This window comes from Pan paniscus, chromosome 11, assembly GCF_029289425.2.
Source record: "Pan paniscus chromosome 11, NHGRI_mPanPan1-v2.0_pri, whole genome shotgun sequence".
NCBI lineage: Eukaryota > Metazoa > Chordata > Mammalia > Primates > Hominidae > Pan > Pan paniscus.
Window position 1 is genome coordinate 77,135,301 of NC_073260.2, and position 20,988 is coordinate 77,156,288.

Genomic DNA, 20,988 nt, shown 5'->3' on the forward strand with positions numbered 1-20,988 from the left:
AAGGCATATGACTTTGCAAGCATCAAGCACTAGACTATATTAACAGCAAATCAATTCCTGATAGAGAAATCTGCAGCTACAATTATTAGGCAGGATTTCACACCTGCTGGGAGAATCTCAGAGTACCCCTTTTTATCTCCTTTATCTTGAAAAATGGGATTATTTAGAAATTAGGCCTGAGAGAGGCAAAATAAGACACACTGGATAAAGGCAACTATTTATAAAGCCTCCTAAGGCAGAGCGCTTCCTTCAGCTATTGGCACTAACCCTCTAGTTAGCTCCTTCCCTGGCCCTTCTCCACACTCCATTCCCCACCCTAACCCCATCTCAGTACTACTGTCTCCACAACAACACAGATTAAGGCCAAAAGCAAAAATGGCAAAATCAAGTCCTCATTCTCCAAGGGCTCCTACCCCAAGACTTTCTTCCTTGACCGCCCACCTGGAGGCGCCATGAACACAACTATCCACACTTCCCAAGGTCAAAACAAAATTGAGCTCCCTCTTGAAAAAAAAACAACAGCAGCTACCATTGTTCAACCCACAGGCATTCAGAGTGTTCATACAGCAAAGTCGAAATTTCCCCTTTCAGGAAGTTCCTGGGAGGAAGTCAGTGCCCTGAAGCTCAGCCACTCCTCAGACTAGAGAAAACAAAGGCAACGCAGACATGCACTCTCCAGAATGGCCATGGCAACCCAGAACAAGAAGCGGGGTTCTGCAACCCTGGAGCATTAGCCAGGGTGCTGGGCTTCCCAGCAGCCCCTTATAGGAGGAACCTTTTCACTTTGCAAGTCTGAAGAAGGCTAGTGGGGTTCTTTCCTTTATGTTTCTTCTATCTAAAGACTTCTGCCATATTTTGATCAGGATCCAACCATGGAACCAGTTGAATACCTGAATGGGATCATGGGTGTAGTTATCTGTCACCTTGCCCCAACTTAACCCCCTTGTCCTGATTCTTTGGAAACCAGAACCCTCCACCAGTGGCAACAGCAGTCCCTGGTACCCTAGTAATAACAGTAATGTCATAGTATGCGTGGAAAATTATTCCTGACACTGTACATCTACAATTTGCTGAAATTCTTCCTTTTTCTTAAATTATATGAAAAGTAATACATGTGCAGGTAACTTTTCCTAAACAGAAGCATGGTAAAAAGTGGAAAGTAAGTGTCTCTGGGCCCATACTCCCCATTTCCACTCCCTTCCATTATTGCTTTTACAGTCCTTCTATGGTGATCAGCTTAACGAAATGACAGGCTTCTATCCCTGATGTGACAACTTCAGACAGAATCTACTGACTTACCGCCTCCCCCGTATCTAACTCATTCACACTTACTTCACCTCTATTTTGTCTCTAGTTTTCTTGATTATACTATTTTTAGTCCTTCAATTGGTTAGCTCTGTTTCCTGTTTCAGCAGTATTACACAGTATTTCTCTACATCCCACCATGTAAAAGAAGAAAATGAGTACCAAGGTCCCTCTCCCTCCTGCCTCCTTTCCTGCCTTCTAGCCTCAGGCTTCTGTCTGCTCTTTCACTCCCTTCGCATTGCTAGATTTTAAAACCTTGGTGATTGTTTTCTCTCTGTAGTTATAATTACATCTTTCCTGTCTTGTGTGGGGATTAACCAATAAACTATTTAGCTACATCCACAGCAGTATGATTGTGTAAATATTACCTCCCACAAAACCAACAGCAATGCTCAACTCCTAGAAAAGGAAATAGAACCCTTTATCAGTGAACCTGAGTCAAATGGGTTCTCTTTTCTTACACTCCACTAAATGTTCAAAACTATTATCACACTTTAGTTTGCTTTTTCACTTTTAAAAAAAATGGGCCAGGTACAGTGGCTCACGCCTATAATCCCAGCACTTTGGGAGGCGAGGCGAATGGATCAATTGAGGTCAGGAGTTCAAGACCAGCCTGGACAACATGGTAAAACCATGTCTCTACTAAAAACACAAAAATCAGCCGGGCGTGGTGGCACAGACCTGTAATCCCAGCTACTCAGGAGACTGAGTCACGAGAATCGCTTGAAACTGGGAGGCAGAGGTTGCCTCTGCCTAGATTGTGCCACTGTACTCCAGCCTGAGTGACAGAGTAAGACTCAGTCTCAGAAAAATAAAATAAAAATTCGGCTGGGTGGTGGCTCATGCCTGTAATTCCAGTGCTTTGGGAGGCCGAGGTGGGCAGATCACCTGAGGTCAGGAGTTCAAGACCAGCCTGGCCATCATGGTGAAACCCTATCTCTACTAAAAATCCAAAAATTAACCAGGTACGGTGGCGGATGCCTGTAATCCCAGTTACTCGGGACGCTGAGGCTGGAGAATCGCTTGAACACAGGAGGTAGAGGTTGCAGTGAGCCGAGATGGCGCCATTGCACTCCAGCCTGGGCAACAAGAGCAAGACTCTGTCTCAAAAAAAAAAAAATTAAATTAAATTAAATTAAAATTAAAATATATGAAAGAACTATTTGATATCTACCTGTCATGGCCAATATTTGTGTCCATGTTGTTCTTTTTTTCAATCAAAACTACACTCATATGACCTCAATACCATCTGGAGTTCATCCCCTTCTAGTAGGGAAGTGCCCATTACTAGGAAAGCACAAGGGAACAGTTATCGAGCTAAACAATTAAGCTAATAAAAAGAACCTCTGAGGTCCCAAAGCCCCAAGGTGCATGCCCAAGGAGGGGGAGACTGAACTCTCTGGAAGATTAAAAAATAGCCCCTTCTTTGATTACAATTCTGAACTGCATCTTATGATACTAAGATACTTTCACAAGCAACATGCAACATATATGCCTCACAATTAAGACGCTAGGTGAAAAGATGGCTTACTTAGCATGTTCAGTTTTTCTTTGTTCCCCCTATGTGTAGGTTTGCTACATGATTTGGCATCTTGGCTACCTGATTTTGGTTAATGTTTATTTGCTGAAAAACAACGTAAGACAAACAATAAAAAACACAGTCTCAAATTATGTACTTGGCCATGTTATGAGACAGAAAATAGGTCATAACATCTAGAAGAGAGAAAGCTGCTTGTTCCTAGAGACAAATTAATTTATGAAAATAGACAAAGTTACAAGAGAAGCAATGCTGCACAACAGAAAGAGCAACGGCTGTGGGGTAATAGAATGCTGAGTTCAAATCCTGGATAAACTACTTTCTTTGTGGTGTGACCTCAAGCCTTGAAAGAGTTACTGAAGTTTTCTGAACCTTTGTTTCTTACCCTGTACAACAGGCACAATACCACCTCCTCTGCAGGGGTACTATGAAGGCAGACTGTGATGTGTATATAGCAAAAAGCATAGCCCCTGGTGCTCATAAACCAGTGCTGAGTAACACCAGATCTTGCATTTCAGTATCAAGTGTCTCTCGAATTAGCCATAGTAAGTGAGGACTGAGCATCAAGCTGTAGTACTTACTCAGGTCCTAAGAAAATATGAGGAGGGGAATGAGTATTATTATTCTTGTCATAAAACTAAAGAAAATATACAAAATGAAGATCTACAATGCTAGATGGAAATTTGGTCAAAGATCATGTTACTACAAAATTATTTTATAATTAACTCTCTGGGATATTAAAAAATAGCCCCTTTTATTACAGTTCTGAACTGCACTTTATCATATCAAGATATTTTGAAAAGCAACATGCAACGTGCCTTATGCCTTACCATAGACAATTAAGAAGCAATTCCAAAAGATACCACTTTACTAGTTTAAAAAAAATCCACAATTCACAATTTATCCAAATTCAACAGTTCAGGAAAAAAGAAAGGCTTTGTATGTGAATCACTTGATAGGCTAGATTACAAAATCATGAATTCTAGAATTCTGGAAGATGAATACTCCCACACTTTGATACATATGTAAGAATCATGCATAGAAACATGATGTCACTAAAACAACTTCAAAACTGTGGCAGTATTTCAAGCTCCACCTCTCACAGTTCTATGAATTTTATTCTCTGGAATCTAAACAGGCTCTTCCTTCATTGCTTTCATCTGCTTAATCCATGCTATATCAGTGATTTAAACCTACAGTGATTTCTACCCGAAAGGATATTGCCAGACTCCCACACACTTACAAAAATAGCTTCTATTAGAAAGTGAGTGGTGAGGTGTTAGATTTAGACCCCCCATTTAAATACATGGATTTTTCCACATTTATTTAATTACATTAGTATACAATATTATGTAAGCCTTTACTTTCATTATTTAATTGGCCTTTCCCTATCTCTCCATAAAGTCAATATTAAGCCTGCTTTGAATTTCTACTCACTGCCAATATTCTGCCATACATAGTATTTCCTTTAATCAATCAAGACAAAAAAATAGTATTTAAAATGCTTTTAATCATCAAAAAAAGAGAGGAAAAATATAATCAGTCCTTTTGTTTATGAAGGATACTTTCAACTGTTGAGGAAATTCATTTCTAAATATACCTTCTGAGCACTTCCTTTGCAAGAGGCTGTGCCCTACAGGCCATGTGAAGACGCTGAAGGCAAAGTCCAGTCATGCAGAAGGTGTGGATGGCCACGGCACAGCAGGGCAAGTCAGAGCGAGGGAGGTGCATGCAGAGGCAAAAAATAACATTCACTGTGAATCAGGAAGTTCATAGCTGGCTGTGCACTCCCAGGCTGTATACTCCATTTTGCATGCAACCAAAAGTCCAGTAGGCTGAGGTGTCTTTAAAATACTTATCCCTTTTGACAACCTTATCTTAAATCTCCTTTCTCTCAAATTTCATGATTATTTCTCATGTCCCTAGCCTTAGGGAAAAGCTATTAGACATGTCTCAAGAACTCATTAACCAGGTGTTCTTCGCAGCTCCAGAACTCATCTTCCCATATAGAATAAAAACTAGAAAGCTTTTGCATTTTCACTCTGCTGCTCAATTTTACCTTGATTGGAATTCCGTATCACTTCCATATGGCTAGTTAACTGCCTAACCAACCATAAGAGTGATTACAAACTGTGGAATTATGAATTTAACAATTAACTGACTTGATAGATTTGAGGAGGGTGCTCTGTTCTGTGTTTAGGTTCCTGAGGTAGAAAAGTCTCTTGGTATCTCATTTAGGTTCCTACCTGGAAGCTGGGTCACATCAAGCCATCCCAGGCCAATGACTAGCCAACCTACTGTTAATTCTTAGCACAGAAAGATTATACAACCTATGACTACCATTACTGGTAAGCATTTCATACCCACTCATCATGTTTGTCTATGTGCTTATAGAAAGTCTTTTCATTTTTGGCAAAGCAGTATCACTATTCTCAGAGTTTTATAAAAAAGAAATGATTCTGGTCTTTATAGGGAGGTGTGGGCTCAAATTCCACTCCTGCCACGCAGTTCAAAACAAATTAGAGAAACACTTGACCACTGATGTTGGCGAAGTAAAAAAAAATTTTTTTTTAATTGAATCCTCTTACTTAAGAATGGCAAGTTAAAGATCAGTCAATTATGGGAATAATGTTATAGGCTTCTGAAACCTCACAGAAATTTTCCACATGGAGAATCTCTTCTACACCTTTTCATGGGGTTATGAGAGAGACATATGACATGGGGGACAGGGAGACCACCATCCTATCTTAGAAGTATGATACAAACAAACATTAGCCTATTCTGAGAAGTAATGTGAACTCCCTGAAAAGCTTTTTCAGAAGTATTTACAGCACCTGAACATTTCAGGGGAATAAAAATGCCATCAAATATTCATTGCACAGTAGTGAAAGATGCATTCTCATTAATGAATCCTCTACCTGTATCCAACTGTTGATTCTATGTTTAAAAAAAAAAAAAAAAAAGTCAAAACCACAGGAAGGGGAACATCACACACCAGGGCCTGTCGTGGAGTGGGGAGAGTGGGGAGGGATAGCATTAGGAGATATACCTAATGTAAATGACGAGTTAATGGGTGCAGCACACCAACACGGCACATGTATACATATGTAACAAAAATGCACGTTGTGCACATGTACACTAGAACTTAAAGTATAATAATAAAAAAAAAAAGTCAAAACCAGTATTAACAAGATAAAAACTTTTTTAGAAGAACCATAACAGAGAAAATACCTACATGGGTCTCTAACTGGCCCCTATATAATGTACCAATGCTTGAATTCATCAATTATTTACACTACGCAGAATTCTGCTGTACTGGGGTAGAAAGGGCTGAAGTAACTGTGGAAACACTGCCTACATAGAAACTGGCACTTTGTTTCTCACTTGCCAGCTAGTTCTATGCAACAGTATGAACTCGTGCATGGTGATAACATTTACATAGTATATATCTGTGGAGTGCTGAACATCAAAATCATGCTTTCATAGAAAGCAACTGCGTCATTTTAGGTAAGAGGGCTGACCTATTAGTAGCCAACTCTTGCTGCTAAAAATCTTCTAAAGGACTTGTGTGCATGTAGGTGTTTATTCCCTCCCAAATTCCTCCATGGGTAGCCTCAGTACCTCACCAACCTTTTGGTTCTCACCCTGCTGGGAGATGACTCCTCTGGGCCCCTCCCCTCTGGAACTGAGAGGACTGGTATGGCCTTGAGGCTCTTCGAAGAGCCATTTGCCTTATTCCTCATAGTTGGTGTATGTGTCTTTTACTTCTTTCTTTCAAGATTGGTGTATTCCTTATTCCTCATAGTTGGTGTATGTTGCCTTTTGCCTCTTTCTTTCAAGGTTCCCCTTACTGTGGCACAGGGTTTGGCTGAGCAGCTCATTTTCTGGCATTTTATGGAAACACAGCAAAGTATCTATGCACTTAAAATCAGCATCACTAGCAGATCTAGTCTTGCCTTTGGCATCACCAGCAGGAGAATTTAGTGACTGAAATGACCACTGACTCTATTCCACTCTTTTAGTGGGGAGGACTCTTTCCTAGGAAGTCACGGTCAGAACTTGCTGTATCCTAAAGGAAGTCCACTCCAAGAGACAGGAAGATTTACCGAGATCCTACTGTGTGGGCATTTTGCTCAGAACTGAGGGATACAGAAATAAAAGATCTAACACGTTGTGCTTTTATTCAAAGACTCTCTCTCTCTCCTCAAAAGTCATCCTGGGTTTTTGAAGCATATGCAAGTAGAATTTTAGAGACCAAAAAAAAAAAAAAAAATCACCTAGATGAAGTTAGTCATCTAGGCAGGTAGGGCACAAGCAGAAAGTTTTTGAATTTTAGTTGAAGTACGTAGATTTCTGGGATTTTTTTGCTTTTTTTTTGAGACAGGGCCTCACTGTCACCCAGGCTGGAGTGCAGTGGCATGATCTCGGCTCACTGCAGCCTCGACCTCCTGGGCTCAAGTGATCCTCCCACCTCAGCCTCCTGAGTAGCTGGGACTACTGGCATGCACCACCACGTGGCTAATTTTTTGTATTCTTTGTAGAGGTGGGGTCTTGCCATGTTGCCCAGGCTGGTCTCGAACTCCTGGACTCAAGCAATTCGGCCTCCCAAAGTGCTGGGATTACAGGCGTGAGCCACCACATCCAGCCTGAAGTACCTGTTTAACTGTGTTTATTCTTAACTGCCTTAGAGTTGATGAAATAGTTAACAAAGTCCTTGGAAAAGATAAGATTCCCAAAAGTATGAATTCGCATAATTTTTGGTTTCTGTAGAACTCTTACAAACAAGTAGCTCCTTATTGTCTTGAAGTACCTTTTTTAAACATTCTCTTTTAAAAAATTCCCTTGGTATAACATTATATAACCAGAAACCTGCAGTTTTAAGAGAAGTATACCCAGGGATTCAGTGCAGGTGCTCTAACGCAGGGGTTCATTCCACATTTTGAGAAACTCTGCTTTACAATGCACAGAGCAGAGCCAGAGAGAGAAACTCCCTGATTCACTTATTATAACTGACAAAGGGACCAGGCTCCCGAGTGAAGAATGGAGCAATCCTCCAACATCTATTCAGGTATTTAAGAGGTGAGAGGAGAAAGCAGAGAATTACAAAATCAAAATGGACTACCATTTGAGGATCCTGATACTATGGCAAGGAAATGGCAATTTTATGGCATGGACATACACTAGTTCCCCCTACATGGTTTTCAAGAGTTTGTGGGCCAGGTGCGGTGACTCACACCTGTAATCCCAGCACTTTGGGAGGCCAAGGCAGGCAGATCACAAGGTGAGGAGATCGAGACCATCCTGGCTAACATGGTGAAACTCCGTCTCTACTAAAAATACAAAAAATTAGCCGGGCATGGTGGTAGGTGCCTGTAGTCCCAGCTATAGGCTGGGAGGCTGAGGCAGAAGAATGGCATGAACCCAGGAGGCAGAGCTTGCAGTGAGCTGAGATCTCGCCACTGCACTCCAATCTGGGCGACAGAGAGAGACTCCATCTCAGAAAAACAAACAAACAAACAAAAGAGTTTGTAGAGTTTTGTTTTGTTTTGGTTTTCCTTTTACAGAGATCCACATCACATCATATAATGGAGGAGACTGAAGACATTAATTGTGAGCAGTCATTGTTGCAGAAATTCCTACTCCCCAAGTAGAGGATAGTTGTATGTCATTCAAATATTACATACCCTATAAAAGTACAAGGTGTTAAGCTTCACAGCTTAAAACACAGTAACTGATTATGTGTTTTTAGATTAGTACAATTTTTTATTTTTCTATTTTTATTTTTTTTGAGACAGAGTCTCGCTCTGTGGCTCAGGCTGGAGTGCAGTGGCATGATCTCGGCTTACTGCAATCTCTCCGCCTCCCGGGTTCAAGCGATTCTCCTGCCTCAGCCTCCTGAGTAGCTGGGATTACAGGCATGCACCACCACGCCCGGCTAATTTTTTGGATTTTTAGTAGAGATGGGGTTTCACTGTGTTGGTCAGGCTGGTCTCGAACTCCTGACCTCAGGTGATCCACCCGCTTCAGCCTCCCAAAGTGCTGGGATTACAGGCATGAGCCACCGCACCTGGCCTAAGTATGATTTTTTAAAACAGCTGTCATTCAAATTTAAATGAACTTTGATCTTCTTGACACAAAGACTTTTTTTTCCTTTTTCTGGACAGTTTGACTGTATACAGCCTTAATATTCGAAGCAGTCAGAAAGATACCCTAACTAGAAAGTACAATCCACCTCTACTGTTGCTTCTTCCTAGAATGTCCTAGCATTGTCATAGTTTAAAGTCCCACATCAATATTTGTTTATTCTCCAGCCATGCAGATTATAGCCACCACCACCTTTCCCTTGCCACATAGCTGCTGCAAGATATCTGGCTCATACCTGCTGTTTACATACAGGTTTCCCATCCAACAGAATCCTGTTGCTCTAAGCAACACTATTAGCCTAACAGAAACAGCCATTCTCTTTCTAAGTAACCTTTGAATCTTACTGAGCTTCACACTATTGTGCACCCTGGTCCAGATTCAGATTTGACATTTGAGGCTAACTGTGACTATTGCTAATGAAACCAAAATAATCTCTATAAAAGCAGCAACCCTCAAACCTAATCAAAGCTCAAACCTTAAGCCTCAGTTTCTAAGAGAGGTCTACCCTGGCTCCTCCTACCATCATTCTTTCTTGCAGTGCCTGTTAAGTTTCTGTTTGTTTCTTTGTTTTGGGACAGGGTCTCGTTCTGTCGCCCAGGCTAGAGTGCAGTGGCACGATAACAGCTCACTGTAGGCTCGACATACTGGGCTCAAATGATCCTTCCTCCTCAGCCTCCCAAGTAGCTGGGACTACAGGTGTGCATCAACATGTCCAGCTAATTTTTTTTACTTCTGTAGAGATGAGGGTCTCACTATGTTGCCCAAGCTGGTCTCGAACTCCTGGGCTCAATCTTCTCACCTTGGCCTCCCAAAGTGCTGGGATTACAAGAGTGAGCCATGGCACCTGGCCCTTTTTTTTTTTTTTTAACCTTTTCTTCAGAGTTTTGATAAGGGTTTTTAAATTATTTACATATGTGTGTATTAGTAACTGTTCTCTACTTGTTTGGAAGCTCCATGAGGATAAAGATTTTATTCTTTTATTTATCATTATATTGATAATGCTTAGCACACCACCTGCATATCATACATATGAAAGAAATGGTTCCTAAGTGATGGAAACAATTCAAGATATTAAAGGTGCAAACTGGTTACTACCATCACTACATGCATCTTCAGTCTGGTCTGGCATTTGAGGGCCACTTGTTCTTCCTTTTCTTTTCTTTGCCTGTCGTCATGCTGTTGGGAAAGCAAAAACAATACTAATTCCATATGAAGTTCTGCTTTATGGCATGTAGGCTTATCATCTGCAAGCAGCACCATGCAGACTATAAAAGTGTCAATATTATCTTGAGTATCTCTTTGGGTCTGCAGAGTCATTGGCACATGAAAGCCTCTGGGTGCTTGCTTTCAAGGACTTCTGAAATGGTAGGAGTCAGTTAGACCGAAAAAAAAAATCCTTGCAGTTGAGAATTACATATAATTCCCATGTTTTGAGGCATATCAGAGTAACATATGCTGAATAAAACCAGACACTCTGATTCACTCTTTTGATGACAGAAAAGGACTGGACACCACTAATCTAATAGAAGCATCTAAATGGTTTTGCAATTAAGTAACACTATGTCCTTGTGAATATCTCTCGGCAGTCCACCTGCTTGATCACAGCCAGAGTTCTAATCTATGCATGAGTCATTCACTCATTCATCCGGTCCGCAATATTTACTAAGCAACATCGTACCAGGTCCCGTTCTAGGTACTTAGGATCTAGCAATACACAATATAGACAAAATCTCTCAGGGAGCTTCTAGTATTCGGAAAATAAATGTACAGTACATAAAATATGGAAAACAGCTGGGCACAGTGGCATCCACCTGCAGTCCCAGCTATTTGGGTGGCTGAGGCAGGAGGATCACTTAGCCCAGACATTCAAGTCCAGTGTGGGCAGCACAGTGAGACCCCCATCTCTAAAAAAGAAAGAAAATACTGAAAACACCTAGGAAGAAAAGAAGAAGAAAGAAGTTAGAGTATCCCATGAGTGGGGGGTGGTGTTGTGGTCAGCAAGTCCTCACTGAGACAACTTAAGTCAAGGCTGAAAAGAGAGACGGGAATGAGCTATGCTGATTCCTGGTGGGAAAAGCAATCCAGACAGTCGCACCTCAAGGTCAAAGTCCCTGAGACAGAAAAGAGGTTAGTAGGTTCAAGGAACAGCAATGAGGACAGAGCAGAGAGTGGAGTCAATAAAGAGAGGAGAAGAAGGAGATGATGTCAGAGAATGGAAGGAAACAGTAAGAGAAAGTACAAGGCCAGCAGGCCCTCTAACATTTTAGCTTCAGCTCAGAGAGATAGAAGGTTCTCCACAGAGGAATAACACAGTTGCTTTATGCTTTAGCAGGATAACTGACTGCTGCAGAAAGAATACCAGGAAAACGGCTGGACACCAGAACTTCCTTCAGTACTTGCTACACTGGAAATAGTATAGGTTGGGTCCTACACTGCAACCTAAAAGGATGTGGGATCATGTTGATTAATCTGCCAAAGGATTTGATCTGGTATCTTCCATCAATGGAGCACGTAATTGCTGTTTTCTCATCTTTCTTCTTTTGAAGAAGTATATCGAAAACAGGATTCAGGGGACAGACAGATCTGATTCCAAATCTCATCTTGCACCACTTATGGGATAGGAAGCATGGTACATATTAGGTTTTCCCCTTAAAATAAATAAACATATGATTAACATACTACCTGTGAAGCACAGGGCCTGGCAGTGTGTGCAAGTGACAAATAAAGAATGGCTATTACCATTGTTGTTATTATAGAAGACTCAAGGCTTTGTCAAACACATGTTATAAAAGGTCAGTGAAGACAGTAGCATCTTCCTAATTTACTAATCTCAATTGCCAAACCAGCCACAGGAAGTACCCTCTTCAAATACTGGGGACTTTTTTGAAAGCTAATGCAAGTCTAAATACTCATATTTCATCAGACTATTACTTCATAAGATTTAGTAAGGATGGCACTAACTCCTAAGATGATCAGAGATGAGTGTCAGCTATGGACTTAGAACTCCATTATTCCTAAAGATAAAACGCTGTTCAATTCAAGCCCCATGCCAGAGATTACACAAGAATTCCTGGATAACTATTTTGTTTATTTTTTTTAAATAAATTCTCTGCTGGCAAAACTTTTTTTTTAGTAAAATTATCTTTAGTTCTTATTAGCAACATTCTCTTTACAGAAATGAAGTTGTTTTTTAAAAATCTTGAAAACCAAATGTTTTATTTGACAGACACGTTTTATGATCTTTTCAAAAACCCATTCTCATCCGTCATTTTCTGTTTATAAAAGCAAGTACCTCTGGCTGCCTACCCAACATCCCCTCTCCATTAAACATTTGCCAGCAAAGGCCCAAATCAGTTAGTGCACCCATCCCCTCCCGTGCATCAAGGGATGGTGGCCCTCAGTTCAGACTTGAATGTTGAATCCTGAATTGGACCATTGCTGCAAGTCCAAATTCCCTAGTGACTGAGCTGAGCCTGTGAAGCAGTTCTGACTGTGAGACTCAGGGAAGAACTGATATTGGAGGTGGCCATGTGATATTGGGAGCCTGTTAGAAGGGCTCTGGGGAAGTTTTCCTTGCTCCCAAGAAGAAAACACTGCAAGAGAGAGACCTTTTTGTCTCTAGTCTGGCTGCATATGGCTGTGGAGCTGGAAGCCCTGTGGCGGGCTTGCTAAGGGCCTAAGGCAACAGGATCCCAAAGAGGCTGCAGCCAGGGCCCTGAGCTGACATCTGGAGCCTTCCCTACCACTGGACTGCTCCATACATGAAGGAATGCATTTTCTTCTTGCTGAAACCAATTAAATTGGGTGTTTCTGCTACCAGCAGCCTGCTGAAACACTGTTTCATAGATGATTATTAATTTTATTTCAAACTAGTATTACAGCTGAAAATTTATTTTGATAAATGACATCACATTTGCACAAATGAATAAACAGATGACCTTTCCCCTTTTATTTACTCCTTTTCATCATAAGTGTAATATATACTCCCTTCTGAAAAATCACTTTTAAATTTCATAAATGAACTGACTAAAGTCTGAGATTTCCAAAAACTAGTGTCTTCATTTTTATTAAACTTACATCTACTCTGGTTTGGCAGTTATTTACAAAAGCTAAAGAAAACTCCATGACTACATAAGCCCATAGTATTCTTGATAAGAAGAAGGTTGGAAAGATTTATTGCAACCTCTGAGCTGTGCTTTCATTCTGTAGGTATTCAGTGCCTCATGGAATTGGAGGATTCTTGTTGAAAATTGATCTTTTATTTTATTGTATTTATTTCTTTAATTTTTTAGAGACATGCTCTCACTCTGTTGCCCAGGCTGGAATGCAGTGGCACAATAATAGCAACCTTGAACTCCTGGGTTCAATCTTCCTGCCTTAGCCTCCTAAGTAGCTGGGCCACCAAATGAGCATGCCATTATGGCCCATTAATTTTAAAAAATTTTTTTGTAGAGACAGGTCTCACTATGTTGCCTGGAGGAGTCCTGAACTCCTTAGCTCAAGTGATCCTCATGCCTCAGCCTTTTCCAAGTGCTGGGATTACAGGCATGAGCCACAACATCCAACCTCTTTTAAGCCTTTTCCAGAGTTCTTGTCAAAGGCTCCAGGTTTTTCACACTTTACCCTCCATTAGTATCTCAAGAACCCTGTGGGGTGGATATGTGTGCATATTTGAATACATGTATGTGTATACATGTATATATACAAGCACACATGTATGTGAATCTAATGTTATCAGAGACAATAGCGTAAGTATAAAAGGGTGTTGGAATCGAAAATTTGGCCTAACCATTTCTTTAGACTGCTTTCCTACAAAATGCTTTCATGAAAGTAGAGTGTAGTTATGGTAAGCCAATAAACAGCAATTTCTCCCTCTCAGCAAACAAGGAGATGTTTATTTGCCTGCCCTCTCATACACACATGACCTAAGAATGCATTCCTTGTGTAACTCTGTGTTGACCTTATTTATACATACGAAAGAAAATCTCTACTGGAGTCACTTATCACAATGCCAAATAAAATTCCCTCAAAATGTATTTAATAGAGTCACTTTAACTTCGGATTTCAAGGCAACTTATATACTCCAACTAGAGAAATTGCTTTCAAGTATGCATGACAGAAGGTGCACAAAGTGAAACAATAAACCTTACTGACAAAACTGTTTCTATACCAGTTTGAGCATATTTGCCATTTACAATTGACATATCATTTGTTCACTCAGAGAATCCTTCAAAGCAAAGCAGGTGGGTTTAAAAGGAATTTAGATGTACAGACAGCTCGTGTGGTAACATCAAACTAAACTGATCCAACACTATCAGTTGGCCTTTCCTCTTTATTAGTGTCCTTTCAGTGATGTTCTTCACCTTAGCATACAGAATGTATTTAAGAGATACAAACCACCGTGGAATGGCCACAAATACCAGAAAAGGCCTAATGTTGGTCACGTTTCAACAATAAATACCACAGTCCTTAATTAGAACCAGTATGCTAACCCACACCAGGAAACAGGAAGACTACGAGATTGTCTTTTCTAATATTCTACCTCCACATCTCCATGGCCCTGCTCATTCCTTTTTCAACTCCTTTCAGTATTCCCCTCCCTCCTTCTTAAAAATCTTTTTTTAATTTCAATAGTTTTGGGGGTACAGATGGTTTTTGGTGATGTAGGTAAGTTCTTTAGAGGTGATTTCTGAGATTTTGGTGCACCCATCACCCAAGCAGTGTACACCGTACCCAATATGCAGTCTTTTATCCCTCACCCCCGTCCCATGCTTCCCTCCAAGTCCCCTAAGTCCATTATATAATTCTTATGCCTTTGTATCCTCACAGCTTAGTTCCCACTTAAAAGTGAGAACATATGATATTTAGTTTTCCATTCCTGAGTTACTTCACTTAGAATAACAGCCTCCAGCTCCATCCAAGTTGCTGCAAAGGCCATTACTTTGTTCCATTTTATGGCAGAGTAGTATTCCATGGTGTATATATGCCACATTTTCTTTATCCACTTGTTAGCTAATGGGCATTAAGGCTGGTTCCATATTTTTGCAATTGCAAATTGTGCAGCTATAAGCATGCATGTACATGCATCTTTTTCATACAGTGACTTCTCCTCCTCTGGGTAGACACCCAGTAGTGTGACTGCTGGATCGAATGGTAGTTCTACTTTTAGTTCTCTAAGAAATCTCCATACTGTTTTCCATAGTGGTTGTACTAGTTTACCTTCCCACTGGCAGTGTTTAAGAGTGTTCCCTCTTGTTTTACCTCTCTCTTCGCATTTTTCTGTCATTTCCCTGTAAATGGAACCATGCAAGAAACATTTAAAATTGGCTAGTCAACTACCTTAATTTCCGTAACAGAAAAGTTTTCGATTCAACTTTTGGCATTTACATCACTTGCAAGTTAACCGTAGACTGGAAAGATTAAAGTCACCAAATGTTATAATGCCTTATATGCAGGATTTTTATTCTGAAAAGGATGAACACAAAATAGTGAAATTTGTTTTTTTAATTTTTTAAACCTTCTTGGACTTTTGAGAGACAGAAGGACAGGGATCTCTCTAAAGACCCAAAAGTATAAAAAAAAAAATTCCTCAAAAATAAAGGCAGAAAATTATTGATCCAAGTAACCTTTATAAAAGGTATGAAATAACTTAGGTTTTCTACATAATTTTTGAAAAGCTAGCAGATTTGAAACAAAAGAGGAATGATGTCCAGGCATGGTGGCTCATGCCTGTAATCCTAGCACTTTAGGAGGCTGAAGGCAGGTGGATCACCTGAGGTCAAGAGTTTGAGACCAGCCTGGCCAACATGGCAAAACCCCTTCTCTACTAAAAATACAAAAATTAGCCAAGTGTGGTGGTACACGCCTGTAATCCCAGCTACTTGGGAGGCTGAGGAAGAAGAATTGCTCGAACCCGGGAGGTGGAGGTTGCAGCGAGCCGAGATCAAGCCACTATTCTCCAGCCTGTGCAACAGGAGCAAGACTCTATCTCAAAAAAAAAAAAAAAAGGAAAGATGCAGATATTAGGAGGAATTAATTTTTATTATTTTTCTATTGTAATATCAGAACATTCCCTATCCTCTACGAAACACATTCCAATATTGTTAGCTAAAATATCTATCTTAATGGTAACCTTATATATAAAACACAGCACCTTTGTTTTGGATTAGAAACTAATTAAATTCAGTGCAAGTCAACTTAATTCAGCTTTAAATAGGCTCTAAAGGTCTAAACCACAACATTTATGGTATGCCTTCTCTCTAATGGAGAAATATGCTTTGGTATTCAATTTTTTAATTAGCTGTCAGAAAATATTAACAGTTGATATATAATATATATAGACTATATCAGATATTTCAGCATTTGTCTTCAGTATAAGTAAAGCAAAGCAAACAAATGGAATATAAACACATTGTTGATTTATGTGTACTAATCTAAGGAGAAAAAAGAATATAAAAGTGCAGATAGGCCAGGCGCGGTGGCTCACGCCTGTAATCCCAACACTTTGGGAGGCTGAGGCGGGCAGATCACGAGGTCAGAAGTTCAAGACCAGCCTGGCCAACAATTGTGAAACCCTGTCTCTACCAAAAATACAAAAAAAAGGAGCCAGGCATGGTGACACGTGCCTGTAATCCCAGCTACTCCGGAGGCTGAGGCAGGAGAATTGCTTAAACCCGGGAGGCAGAGGTTTCAGTAAACCAAGATCGGGCCACTGCACTCCAGCCTGGGCAACAGAGCAAGACTCCATCTCAGGGGAAGAAAAAAAAAAGGTGCAGCTACATTATAATTTATTATAAAGGTACTCACAATATTGCTTGAAATCTTCCAAAAGGAAAAATAAAAAATGACATTTCAAGACTACTTTAAATATATGAACACATAACTGTAAAATATCATTTTGAAATGATTTATATAGAGCTAAAATAGGTAATAAAATCATGTTTTAACTAGTCAGGTATAAAAAAATCTAGAGTAAAATCCTTAAGAAATGAAAAACCGTCTCATAATTTTCCCTTACTGAAGCTGCTTTGTAAACCCAAATATATTGAGGGGCTTTGGGTTTTTTGTTTGTCTGTTTGTTTTTGAGACAAGGTCTTACTCTGTTGCCCAGGCTGGAGTGTAGTGGCATGATCATAGCTCACTGCAGCTTTGATCTCCTGGGCTCAAGTGATCCTCCCACCTCTACCTCCAGAGTAGCTGGGACTACAGGTGCACATCACCATGCCCAGCTAACTTTTTTTGCCAAGCTAATTCTTTTAAAATGTTTTGTGGAGATGGGGTGTCACTATGTTGTCCAGGCTGGTCTCTAACTCCTGGGCTCAAGTGATCCTCCCACCTTGGCCTCCCAAAGTGCTGGGATAACAAGCGTGAGCCACCTCATCTAGCCACGTGTATTTTAAACAAACAAGATATATCTATAGTTATTTTTTGATACCAGGAATATGTGAATGTTCTTTAATTAGCCCTATCGTTCTATTTGCTTTATGAATCTGTTACTATTCCTTCAGAACTTTGTGGAACACTTTATCCATCCTTCCTACTGGGTTACTAGTATCTCAGATTCATCCATTTCATGGTGTATTACTGGTTTCCGGCAGCCATATTAATTTAACTTTCATCAACTCCTACTGCTATATTCACTTATGATCCACCTCAATCACTAACAATGCTCCACACTCAAAGGTATTCTTTCTCCCTGTGCTTAATATGAACCAATTTTCCCTTCCTATCTAGCCTGAGTTACTTCTATGTTTTGCTGCCTCTGAGCTTACTTTTACTTCATTCGCCCCGTTAAAAGTAATTAGTTACCTCCTATAAAGCCTAAACCTCTACTTGAAAATTCAAAACATTCCTATATTGTAAGTCTTTATTAGCAGCTTTTTTGTTCTAGGCCTAAATATGGGCCATATATGACTAATGCTAGGATCAGCTTAAGTTTCTCCACTTTCTAGGTAGATATTCTAACATCTTAATAGTAAAAAGTGTCACTTGGGTTGGTAAGCACCTACCTATCGAGAATATCCATTTTAGACTTTACAAAGTGAGAAATAATCTAGTGAATCAAGTCACTGATATATGGGCTATGTGTGCTATAGCAGCTCATATTACCCTATTACAGTGTTCTAAAATCGAAGTTAACATTTACATAATCCTTACCATGTGCCAAATTCTAAGTACTCTACATACTCTACATATATGAATGTATGAGATAGCACTATTATTAATAATACCCCCATTTATAGATGAAGAAATTGGGGCAAAGAGAAGCCTTGCAGCCTCAAAGATGCTACAGTTATTAAATGGCAAACTCACATTCAAACTCTGGTTCTATCACTGTAAGATCCACACTCTTAACCACTGTCTTACACTACTTCTCTTAATTTTTACAATCCAAAGAGTATTAATGACCAAGAATTACAATTGGTACAACTGGGGGTAGAGGTGAGGGAAGAGGATGAGGAAAGGCATCAAAAAAAATCTTCAGCAATTCAGGGTAGAATATTAAGGTGAGAGGGTGAGGGCAGAAGCTTATTAACATATATATTTTTTCTTCCAGACAGGGTGTCATGTTGCCCAGGCTTGAGTGCAGTGGTGGGATCATAGCTCACTGCAGCCTCAAACTCCTGGACTCAAGTGACCCTTCCACCTTAGCCTCCCATGTAGTTGGGAGCTAACTACTTGGCTAATTTTTTTTTAAACTTTTTGTAGAAATGGGGTCTCACTATGTTGCCTAGGCTGGTCTCAAACTCCTGGCTCAAGCAATCTTCCCATCTCAGCCTCCCAAGGTGCTGGGATTACAAGCATGACCACGCCTGACCCAACATAACATTCTTAAATAAAGTTCTAAACTTGTCAGGCTACAGAGAATTTTCATTTTTAGAATTCATTAGACACTTCAGTTTCATAAAATGAAAATTTGTTTTCATTTAGAAGACGCAACTTGATAAATTAAATTCTCTGGAAGTAAAAAACTAAGGAATACACAAAGCCAAGTCTTTGCTATACATTCTATTTGCACATAGAAAGAAGACTGCGTATAGAAAGAACTTACTTATAAAGGAGGGGTGTCCCCTTATTCACATCTAGCAATTCCTCTTCACCACAGAATCAGGAACCCACACAAAACGGCACCATTCAGAGGAGCAGAGTACACAGGGCTTGGGAGGCTGCAGAACTGCCAATGGTCAGGACAGCAAAGCTCCTCAACATGCACCTAAAAATGCTTTGCTGTTCCCAGGACCACTTTCTACCTACTTATCTTGAATTAACTGAGGCTAGAGGTGGCTTAGAGCTTTATTTTATTTAATTTCATCTTTTGGTAAGTTTAAAACTTGATGGGAGTGTAGTATAAGCAAAAATGCACTGGTTTTCACTACAAACTTGATGACAAGCACAAATACTGTCACTGAAGTCATTTATACCCAGCTATCAAAAATATGCAATTGGCTAGGCGCGGTGGCTCACGCCTGTAATCCCAGCACTTTGGGAAGCCGAGGCGGGCGGATCACGAGGTCAGGAATTCGAGACCAGCCTGATCAACATGGTGAAACCCTATCCCTACAAAAAATACAGAAGTTAGCCAGGCATGGTGGCACAGGCCTGTAATCCCAGGTACTCAGGAGGCTGAGGCAGAAGAATCATTTGAACCCGGGAGGTGGAGCTTGCAGTGAGCTGAGATTGCGCCACTGCATTCCAGCCCGGACAACAGAGCGAGACTCCGTCTCAAAAAAAAAAAAAAAAAAAGAAAAAAAATGCAATAGTCAGATAAATTAAGATTTTAAGATGTCTTTTTCTTTGCTTACACACATAAAATTTAATTTTGTAACCCTTATATTTCACAGGATCCAGGCTGAAGTCTACACTGTTCTGATCTCATTAAACTAACAAATAAGCAGTATCTGCCACAATTGTTACTGGTTCTTCCCTTCTACGGACATTAGTCAGACATACATAGCATTAAAGATCAACAACAGCTAGGTTTTACTGAGTATTTACTACTCCTAGGCCCTGTGCAAAATATTCACTACGTATTATCTCATTTATTCTTTGTAACAATCACTGTGATTTATTTCCCATTTTACAGATAAGGCAGCTGAGCTTGGAAAGTTACTTCTATCTTTTATCACAGAGAAAACAATGTTGAAGTCAAGATTCAAACCCAGGCTAGGTGATGCGCATGCCCATAGCTTTAGCCATCATACTTCATTCATCCTAAAACGTCATTTGTGAGCTGCCCCAGCAAGCATTTTAACAGTAACATGGAGGTAACTTCTATGAGTATTCTCAAGGCCTCCATACTGTACAGTCACCCTTTTCTATAAAATGTCAATTAGAAGGCCTTCAGCCCCCTCCTACATTCAGTCAGCATGCCTGCCCTCCCACCCACTCTCATATCTCCAGAGATTTTTCAGGGCTTAACTGCCGCTCTGTGACCTCCAGCTCCAACTTCCTCTGCCATCGAATTCTCTGTCTCCAATTGCTTCTTGCTTTCTACCTGATGCTGCTGTGCTTTTTCCCCATCAGGGCTTGGCATCCACACCTTAGCAGGTAAGGTACAGGTGCAAGTAAAGTCAGGTACAGGTGCCGGTAAGTCAGGCGAGGTGATCAGAACGGGATCCCCTTCCTGTGGTCAAGAGCCACGCCAGCCTGATTCTCTGTACAAGGGACCCAAGCAGGAGGCTGCTCCGCCACATCAATAAATGTAGGACCTGAAGAAGCAGTCTGCAGCTCAAGGCTGGAATTGGCCTAGATCCTCCCTGGAGACCCAGATTCACAGTGTAATCGTTCCAAGCCATTAATCACAGGCACCCGGCGGGCAAGGGCAGTCCCTAGGCACCACTGTGTCTCGTCCCAAAGGGCATCTCAAGAGAGTTTTGCAGAGTTTCATGTAAATGATCATTACACTACTAATAAATATGGTTAGTGACTTCATCAGAAAGAGGATGAGCCACATCAGGTGCCTTGGGCCAAGGAGCTGGCGGAAAGAACTGCTATATTTCCTT

General features: G+C 40.5%; 1 protein-coding gene across 2 annotated transcripts in view; it reads right to left on the minus strand.

The window, feature by feature from the left end:
- Positions 1-20,988, minus strand: part of LOC100986730 (guanine nucleotide-binding protein G(q) subunit alpha) — a 313,400-nt gene that overhangs the window by 257,803 nt on the left and 34,609 nt on the right. The window lies entirely within an intron of this gene.